Consider the following 10,954-nt stretch of genomic DNA (forward strand, 5'->3'; position numbering starts at 1 on the left):
GTCACCGAGTTGCAAAGGGCCTCACTAAGTAGCTGAGGCTGTCTATGAACCACAATCCTGCTGTCTCAGCCTCCCAAATGCTGGGATTACAAGCGTGCGCCACCATACCCGGCAGCTTATTAATTCATTACTGAAAGACAAGTTTTGAGAAAAACAAGCCATGAGTACAGCTGTTTTATTATTCGTGTGTGTGTGTGTGTGTGTGTGTGTGTGTGTGTAGTACTGGGGGTGGAACCCGGGGGCTTTCTACCTCCAGGCTATACTCCCAGACCTATTTTCTATTTTATTTGGAAACAGGGTCTCACCAAGTCGCTGAGAGCCTCACTAAGTAGCTGAGGCTGGCTTCGAACCTGCGCGATCCTCCTGTCTCAGCCTCCCAGGCGCGGGGATTACAAGCGTGCCCACCGCGCCCGGCCAGCTGTTTTATTATTAACATTCATGTGCAGACTTTTGTGTGAGCATGTTTTCAACTCCTTTGAGTAAATACAAAGGAATGCAATTTCTGGATCGAACCGTGAGAGTGCATTTGGTCCATTTGGCCTTACCAGAAACAATCAGAAGCCGGGCATGGTGGCGCACACTTGTAATCCCAGTACTTGAGAGGCTGAGACAGAAGGCTCTCAGCCACCCTCAGCAACTTAGTGATGTTACGGATTGGGAGAATATGGTTTGTGGAAACTCCTTCCCGGGAACCCCTGAGAGGGTCCCAGACACACTTTCCCCCAACCCATAACAAAACCCCAAACGACCCCAAACAGAAGAAAAAACCATGGATTCTTGTCCTAAACTAAGAATAAATATGCATAGCTTGGACCGTTGCTGAAGATTTAAAGAAGTTTATTAGAAAGATAGAAATACAGAAAATAGAAATACAGCCCCATGCCAAGATGGCATGAGGGGATGACTCGAATGAGTACACCAAAGGGCTTACACGTACACTCGGCCTTTTACACCCATGACCTCCATCTTGTTTGCATGACTCTGACGTAGTGAACATCCCTGTAAGGTACCTCTCCTAGCAAGGTGTGGTGAGGTGTCTCCTTTCATGAAGGGCAAGGTCAAACCCTGCCCTATCTCCCCCTAGATCATCATGTAGATCTGTCTGTAGAAAGAGGAAGCCCTTGCTCTCCACTATTGACTTGTTAATTACTTTGAGCTAGGTTGATTTACATTGGAATAGCTGCCTGTTTTAGGCAGAAACCAAGTCCTTTCTTTACCCATGTCTGCCGCCATTTTGACACAACTATTTTGAAATATACCAATTATTTTCTTTTGAAATATATTAATAATCAGAGCTTTCCCAAATCTTCCTAGGCCATTCCAATACTGGTACAGTGAGGCCCTCCACAATTTAATGAAACCCTGTTTCAAAATAAAAAATAGGGCTGGGGGTGAAGCTCAGAGGCAAAATGCCCTTGTGTTCAATTCCCAGTATTGAAAAAAAAAAATAGAGAAAGAGAGAGAGACAGACAGACAGACAGACAGACAGACAGAGAGACAGAGAAGAGAGAGAGGAGAGAGAGAGAGAGAGAGAGAGAGAGAAAGAGAGAGAGAAAAGAAAAAAGAAGCGCCAGGCATGGTGGTGCACGCTTGTAATGCCCATGCTTGGGAGGTGGAGACAGGCGGATCGCACAGGTTCGAAGCCAGCCTCGCTGGTTTAAGAGACCCTGTTTCCAAATAAAAATATAAAAATAGGTCTGGGAGCCGGGCGTGGTGGTCTACGCTTGTAATCCCAGCATTCGGGAGGCTGAGATAGAAGGACAGCAGTTCACGGACAGCCTCAGCTACTTGGTGAGGCCCTCTGCAACTCAGTGAGACCCTGTTTCAAATTAAAAATAATAAAAAATAGGGCAGGGGGTGTAGCTTGGAGGTCATATGCCCCTGGGTTTCATCCCCAGACCCGCAAAAAAAAAAAAAACAAAAAAAAAAAAACAGTGTAGCCCAGAGGTAGAAGGGCTTCCAGGAACCCCAGTACCACCAAAAAATATAAATAAATAAAAAATTGCCAGGGTCCAGCCTCGGCCAGTCCAAGGGTCTTGAAGGAGGTGTAGAGTCGGTGAAATTGAAGAATGAGAGACGCTGTGCTTAGTAGCAGAGGGAAGGCATCTCTGCCTACGCCCTAGAATATACTTTATTTACACATGAATATGACAAATTATAGCAAGCCACATCATATTTTGCTTTTCTTTTAGTTCTTCAAAACCACATTACACATATAGGCCAGGTAACTCACCCCTTACGGAGGGAAACTTGAATTACATAAACCAAACCTTTCATTTATTTGACATAGTTTCTTAAAACCATAGTTGTTTAGGCCAAGTGGCATATATTTTCTTATTTAAGCTGGCAAAAGTAGCAGGAATTTGAGCAGTTTAAAAGAAGAGATAAGCCAGGCTTGATAGGCACACTTGTAATCCCAGTATTCAGGATGCTGAGACAGGAGGATCTCAGGTTCACGGCCAGCCTCAGCTACATAGTGAGGCCCTCTACAACCTAGTGAGGCCCTCTTTCAAAAATAAAGAATAAAAAAAATAGTGCTGGGGGTATAGGTCAAAGGTAGAATGCCTCTGGGTTCCATTCCCAGTACCACAAAAGAAGATAGTAATGATTTTATGATAGTGTTGATCATTTTATATGCATTGTATTCATCTTAATCATTGATGACTTACAAAAAAAAAAATCTTTTCTAGTACCTTAAATATATGTAGTTCTTGAGCTGGGCATGGTGGCACATGCTTGTAATCCCAGCATTTGGGAGGCTGAGACAGGAGGAACATGGTTCACAGACAGCCTCAGCTGAGGTCTCAACTCAGTGAGACCGGGTTTCAAAATAAAGAAGCCGGACATGACAGAAGGATAACACAGGTTCAAAGCCAGCCTCAGCTACTTAGTGAGGCTCTCAGCAACTTAGTGAGACCCTGTTTCCAAATAAAGTATAAAATAGGTCTGGGAGTATAGCCCGGAGGTAGAAAGCCCCTGGATTCCACCCCCAGTACCACCACCAAAAAAATAATAATAATAATAATAATAAAATAAAGATTAAAAAATAGGGCAGGGGGTGTAGCTCAGAGGTCAAATGCCCCTGGGTTCCATTCCCAGACCCGAAAAAAAATTTTTTTGTAGTTCTTAGAATTATCTACAGATTTTTTTTCTTTCTTTCTTTCTTTTTTTTTTTTTTTTTTTTTTTTTTGGTGGTACTGGGGTTTCTGGAAGCCCTTTTACCTCCGGGCTACACTCCCAGACCTATTTTATTTTTGGAAACAGGGTCTCTTAAGCCAGCACGGCTGGCTTCAAACCAGCGCGATCCTCCTGTCTCCACCTCCCAAGTGCGGGGATTACAAGTGTGCGCCACAACGCCTGGCCTATCTACAGAATATTTTAAAGGTTATGAAATTAGTTTTCCCGCTTAAGAGTCTCAGAAGTAGTGGGGTAAAGGTACACGTTGCTGTCAGTTGATAACACTGTGATTGTTATCTGTTCTGTTAGTAACTAAGGCCATGGTGTACTTTTTGACCTGGGTTCAAGCTTCATCATTAGCAAACCTCACAATGCCTAAGGAACATTTCTGAACTGGTCAGAAGATATGTCAGAAGAGTCTTATATTAAGGAGGAACAAATACTAAGTTTTAAAAAATTACCTAAAACACCCAAAATATAAAAAGAATTTTTCATGTCTAGTCTGTCTTCAGGGTGTCTTAAATTAGCTGCACTCAGCTCAGAGTGGTGGTCCAGGCTTGTATTTCTAATACCTGGGAGGCTGAGACAGGAGGATCACAGTTCTGCAGCCAGCCTCAACAATTTAGTGAGACCCTTCACAACTTAGACTCCGCTTCAAATAAAAAATAGGAGCTGGGTGTGGTGGTGCATGTTTGTAATACTAGCATTCGGGAGGCTGAGACAGGAGGATCACAGGTTTGTGGCCAGCCTCAGCTACTCAGTGAGGCTGCCTGCAACTTAGTGAGACCCTCTTTCAATATAAAGAGTAAAAAATAGGGCTGGGGTTTAACTTGCAGGTTGTAATGTTGAATTTGAGTTGGGGAGTCACGAAGGAGGCAAACACCAACCAGGTTATTAAAAGCGGCTTTCATCAGCCTAATTAACTGGCACCTTTGGGTGAGTCTGCCGGCCATGGGGAAGGGACCGATGATCCACACGGTCAGCAGAGTTGGCCTGTAGTCCCAGTCAGTCAGCAGAGTCATGTGGTGGGACAGAAGTACCAATGTTTAAAGTGGGGCGGGGGAGTTTGGGTGGGCTTAGCAGTGTGGGAATGCCAATTTTCTCACGGAGTCTCCACGATGCCTAGAGTCTGTCTCGCAATGTTTGGGGTCTCGAGGCACCTGGATTCTCGAGATATCTCCGCTTCTGGCTTCCAGGGTTCTGCCTCCTGTCCCTACTGCGGGGTCCATGGGGGAAGGGAGGGACCCGATCTATCATCGGTAGAATACCCCTTGGTTCAATCTCCAGTACTAATAACAAACAAACAAACAACCCACAACAACAACAAAAATAGAGCTGGAGTATAGCTTAGAGATAGAAGGTCCTTGAGGTTCAATCCCCTGTACCAAAACACATACACACACACACACACACCACCACCAACAACAACAACAAAAATAGAGCTGGAACATAGCTTAGAGATTTAAGGCCCCTGGATTCCACCCCCAGTACCACACACACAACACTCACAAAGGAATAAGGGTGTAGCTCAGAAGCAGAATGACCCCCAGCTTCAAACCCCAGTAATACACACACACACACACACACACACACACACACTACCTTCTTACTAAAAAAAAGCCACAAGTCAGGAAAATGTCTTCATATGTATTTATGTATTTATATAACTTCAATATCATTCTCCCTTTAAATTTATGGTATTTATTTCATTGTCTTGAAAGCAATATAGAGCTGGGCATGGTGGTGCACACTTGTAATCCTAGTATTTGAGAGGCTGAAACAGGAAGATCGTGGTTCATGGCCAGCCTCAGCCACTTAATGAGGCCCTTTGTAACTCAGTTAAAACCTGTTTCAAAATAAAGAATAAAAAAACAGGGCTGGGGGTGATGCTCGGAGGTAGAATACCCCTGGGTTCCATCCCTAGTACTGCAAAAGAAAAAAAAAAGGCAGTATAATTTGAGCCATGAGACTGAAGCAGTGATTGTGGTCCCAGGTTCAGCCTTAGACGCTGCAGGTCACGTGTCCCACTCTTGTGAGGACAAGGGAAGTACCCTTAGTTCCCAACTCACACAGTGGACATTGGGCCTGTAAGCACGTCTGGGGTGCCAGCTGATCATTTTTACAGACTCTAGCTGTCATGTGATGGTGTGGGCTGGTTGGGTCAGATGGTTCATCCACATTAGTTCAGCTCAACTGAGCCAAGCATTTCCCCTAAAGGTGTGTCCTGGTTGAACTCGGCTTCTTTCACATTGTGATCTGCATAGAATGTCATCCTTAGGGAACACTGTTAGATTAATAAAGAAGAGTGAGAGCTGGGCGTGGTGGCACACGCTTGCAATCCCAGCATTTGGGAGGCTGAGACAGGAGGATCGCGGCTCACGGTCAGCCTCAGCTACTTAGGTCCTTGTGACTATGTTGCTTTACATGCAAAAGGGATTTTGCAGATGTGATTAGGGCCTTTAGATTGGGAAATTATCTTGGATTTTCAAGGTAGTCCCAGCACAGTGACAAGGATCATCCTAAGGGACGGGGCGGGGTGGGGGGCAAAAAAGGGAAGTGTCAGAGGGATGAAGCAGGAGACTCCTGAGGCCGTTGCTGTGGGGATGGAGGGAGGCCAAGAGCCAAAGGATGGGGGCCCTGGAGAAGCTAGAAAAGGGAAGGAAACAGATGCCCTGGAGAGCCTCCCGAGGAGCAGCCCCATCTAGACCTTGATTTTACCCCAGTGAGAAGAACCATGTCAGACTTCCAACCCCCAGAACTCTAAGAAAATAAATTTGTGTTGTCTTAAGCCACCAAATTAGTGACAGTTTGTTATCACAACTGCAAGAAACTATTGCGCTATTGTGGTGACCTCAACTTCACTTTCACATCTAACAGACCCATTCAAGAAGGCGTCATTGCTTGAGATTAAGAGCACAACCTAGCCAGGCATTGCGGCTCATGCCTTTGTAATTCCAGTACTACTTGGGAGGCTGAGACAGAAGGATTACGGGTTCAAGGCCAGTAGCATGCTGTAACTCAGAGAGACCCTGTTTCAAAATAAAAAATAAGAGGCTGAAACAGGAGGATTGCAGTTCACAGACAGCCTCAGCTACTTAGTGAGGCCCTCTGCAACTTAGTGAAACCCTGTTTCGAAATAAAGAATAAAAAATAGGGCTGGGGGTTTAGCTCAGAGGTAGAAGGCTTCTGGGTTCCATCCCCATTACCAAAAAAAAAAAAATAGTCAAAATAAAAAATACAAAGGGCTGGGGATGCAGGGTTGAACTTGAGATTACAAGTGTGGTACACTTGTAATCCCAGTACTTGGGAGGCTGAGACAGGAGGATTATAGGTTTGCAGCTAATCTCTGCTACTTAGTGAGGCACTTTGCAACTTAGTGTGACCCTGTTTCAAGATAAAAAGTGAAAAATAAGGCTGGAGGTGTAGCTTGGAGATAGAATGCCCCTGAGTTCAATCCCAAGTACTGCAAAAAAAAAAAAAAAAGGAGGCGGGGTTTAACTCAAAGGTAGAATGTCCCTGGGTTCATCCTCAGTACTGAAAAAAAAAAAAAAAAAAACCTGCTTAAGCCTTTTTTTGAAACAGGGTCTCTTACGCCAGCACGGCTGGCTTCGAAACTGCGCGATCCTCCTGTCTCTGCCTCCCAAGCGCGGGGATTACAAGCGTGCGCCACCACGCCCGGCCTGCTTAAGCCTTTCAAAAGTCATTTTCTCCCTTCCATCAACTCCATTCAAATCTCAAGGTTCTAAAGATCATGTTTCCCCTGTAACTCAAGCTAAAGGTTTCAAGGAAGTCCTCTCTCTGGAGAACTGTTTGTGGGAACGTTTTGTCCAAGATCCTGGCTAAGGCAGACAGAGGAACTCAGCCAGAGTCCTTTAACAGATTTTCTGGTTCCTGCAACCACCGCCTGCTCATGCATCAATATTTAGTCCAGGAGCGGGTGGCTGGAATGTGCTTGTATCTAGTTCCTCAAAATATCATGAGGAAGCCGGGCATGGTGGTGCACGCTTGTAATCCCCGCGCCTGGGAGGCTGAGACAGAAGGATCGCGCAGGTTCGAAGCCAGCCTCAGCTACTTAGTGAGGCTCTCAGCAACTTAGTGAGACCCTGTTTCCAAATCAAAGGTCTGGGAGTATAGCCTGGAGGTAGAAAGCCTCTGGGTTCCACCCCCAGTACCACTTTAAAAAAAAAAAAAAAAAAAAAAAAAAAAAATATATATATATATATATATATATATATATATATATATATTGTGAGGGCTTAGCAAATGTTGGCTGAATATCTGTCAGTGATGCTCTTGCTCCAACTTTTGGTACATTTCTAGGATGAATGACATCCCCTTCTGACTGTGTGTGTGTGTGTGTGTGTGTGTGTGTTACTGGGGATGGAACCCAGGGGCATTCTACCTCCGAGCTACACCCCCATCCCTATTTTTTTATTCTTTATTTTGAAACAGGGTCTCACTGAGTTGCAAAGGTCCTCACTAAGCAGCTGAGACTGTCCACAAACCACCATCCTCCTGTCTCGACCTCCCAAATGCTGGGATTACAAGTGTGTGCCACCATGCCCAGCTCCCTTCTGACTTTTGGGTGTAGATTTTTGGGCTTGAAATAACTTTGGCAATGATACAGCCCAGGACCCTGGTTTTGCAAATGAGGAAACTGAGACACTAAAAGATACACAATGCATACCATCACGTATGCGCACAGAATCACAACGCAGCCCTTTTGGTTTCTAGCTCAGAGGCCTCTCTGTTGGGGCAAGAGTTGAATATCCTGCTTGCGTCTGGGCTGACCTCCAGACATGCCCCAAGAGAAATATAACCCAAATTCCTATTATTATCTTGTCTCATTTTCTTGCACATTCTGTCACTGAAAACATTTTTAAATTCAGTGTTCAACTAATCAAAGCAATACTACCAAAAATCACCTCTCATCACATCTGTCTTCAGACCCCAAAGGCACTGAAAGAACATTGGCAAAAATCCCCGAGTGTTTTGAGTTAAGATACTAGAACACCTGATTTTCCATACCAGGGCTGAATTGTAAAAATAGTGAGATAGTAAGACTGGCTTGTTGTTGTCCACAACACACACACACACACACACACACACACACACACACACACACACACTTGTTCAAAAATAAAAAATAGTTCACATGAGAACAGAGTTCCTCTTTTATCTTGTTTCTTTATGACAAACATTCAGTGAAGAGTCACATCACTGACAGAGGATATAAAAAATGAAAACAGGAAGCCAGGGATGACTGGCGGCTTGGTGTTCAACAAAAGACTTAAATAACTTCAAGCTCTTGTGAGTGGCAGCCGAATCAGTGAAAAACTATACAGACTGTCTGCACAGGCTGCTGATCAACAACCAGGTCTCTTCCTCCCCTGTGTCATTCAGGGAAGGAAGCCTGCTTTCCTTATAGTATTCCTACATCTGAGCAAACCTTTACTCCTATATTACCCCCTGAAAAAAATTCTTTACCCAAATTGCCTAAAAGTTCTCTTATTTCAAGTATTGTGACAATATGTAGATCTTGTACCCAATTTAAAATGCTTTATCCCCCCCCCCCGCCCCCATTTCTCTCTCTGTTTGTCTTCTGCGGATTTAACCCAGGGGTGCTCTACCCCTGAGCTACATCTCCAGCTCTTTTTTTTTTTTTTTTTTCCAGTACTGGGGATGGAACCCAGGGGCATTCTACCTCTGAGCTACACCCCCAGCCCTATTTTTTATTATTTATTTTGAAACAAGGTCTCACTGAGTTGCACAGGGCTTCACTAAGTAGCTGAGGCTGTCCACAGACTGTGGTCCTCCTGTCTCAGCCTCCCAGATGCTGGGATTACAGGTGTGTGACACCACACCCGGCTTAAGGAAACATTTTAACTGACATTTGTGTACATACACAACATTAAAAATGCTAGCCAGGCGTGGTGACACAGGCTTGTAATCCTAGCATTCGGGAGGCTGAGATAGGAGGGTCGTGGTTCTTGGACAGCTACTTAGTGAGGTCCTTTGCAACTCAGTGACACCCTGTTTCAAAATAAAGAATAAAAAATTGGGCTGGGGGTATAGATTGGAGATAGAATGCCCCTAGGTTCCATCCCCAATATCACACACACACACACACACACACACACACACACACACACACACACACAGCTGGGTGTGGTGGCACATGCTTGTAATCCCCAGTATTTGGGAGGCTGAGACTAGAGGATCCAGTTTCACTGTTAGCCTTAGCCTCAGCTACTTAGTGAAGTGCTGCGGACCAGCTCAGTTGGCACTGAATCCACTTGGGACCAGGGTTCCTGGAAGGTGGGCAAAAGGCTTCGTCTGTCTTCTGCAGAGGCTTCTCTGCAGGGATTTTTCCCTTTTTATGAAATAAACTCCTTCAAGTTTCTGTTTATGATGCTAAAAGCGGAGCTTTCTCTCCGGGAAAAATCTGAAATGACCGACACGAATAATTGCCTCCTTCTCGTGCAACTGACGGGTTTATTTCCAAAAACCAGCAAATTTGTAATTTTTCCCCAGTGCTTCCCTAGTGGATAAGTGTAAACACCAAAAAACAGTAGTGAAGTACAGAGTGAAGAACATGTAAATCACCAACCATAAACAAGACAAAAGTAAGGCCTGTGACGTCATAGGTCTTTTGTGATTGAGATCAGCCCCCTGACCCTGCAGGTGGGTCTTAGGGGACAAATACCTGGAAAGAATAAGGGTCACACCCAGGGTTTTTGGAGAATCTGGCTTTTAGAAACTCCTTTAACCCTCTCAGTTTCTTAGGCTCTGTCCATCCTTCTCTATCTAGTAACTTCTTTGAGCTGGATGGGGGACGAAATTGGAGGCTTCAGCTTTCATACATGTAGTTGGTATGGGGGAATCCGTGTCATGTACATCTATGATGATCCAGAGGATTGTGATGAATGTCTGCCGGATTTTGTCTGCAATACCATCTGATGTCTGAACACTTCAACCCTGTTAAACAACACTTAAAATATATTTTAGCAGACAGGTCCCAAAAATCAACATGAAGTTTTTAGATTTAATTGTCAGGTGTACTCCTTTAGCCTCTACCATTCTCTTTTAATAATCCATCTTCATTACATATGCATATCACAAACCTTCTGTTTTTTATCCTGGTCCTTTTGAAATGGGGGTTTCTTGAGAGGAAACCCAGCAAGTTCCTGTCTACGGTGAGCGAAGAATGACACCCGCAGACCTCAGGAAGGGGAGTAAAAGGTTTATTGGAAGCAGCAGGGAATGGGGGAAGGGTGGCTGAACACCCCCAAAGGGGCTGGAACTCTGGGTCCAGCAGCTGCCTTCAGGACAATACTTGAGAGTAGCCCAAGCCAATTGCCTTCAAGTGCAGGCTGCTTTCTTCCAGCGTCCACGCGATCTGCCAGAAGGAATAGAGAAAAGTGGCCGGACACCCCAAAGGGGTGGTCGGAATTCCGGGGTCCAGTAGCTGCCTTCAGGGTCACTACCCGAGTGTCGCCCGAGCCAAGTGCCCATCAGTTGCAAACTACTTTCTCCCAGAGTCCACGCGATCTGCCAGAAAAGAGGTACAGGTCACCCCTAGGGGCCTGGCCAGCCTTGATGTCCAGCAGAGGCCTTCAGGTCACTACTCGAGAGTCGCCCGAGCCACGTGTCCTCAGATGCACTCTGCCTTTTCTCAGGGCCAACACAACCTGAGAGGGGGGGGGGGGAGAACGGCTCCCCAAAAGGGGAGGGGGTCCCGAGAGGGAAAGTCCTTACCGCTTGCAAGTCCCTTTTT

The sequence above is a fragment of the Muscardinus avellanarius genome, assembly GCF_963383645.1.
Source record: "Muscardinus avellanarius genome assembly, chromosome: 12".
Taxonomy (NCBI): Eukaryota; Metazoa; Chordata; class Mammalia; order Rodentia; family Gliridae; genus Muscardinus; species Muscardinus avellanarius.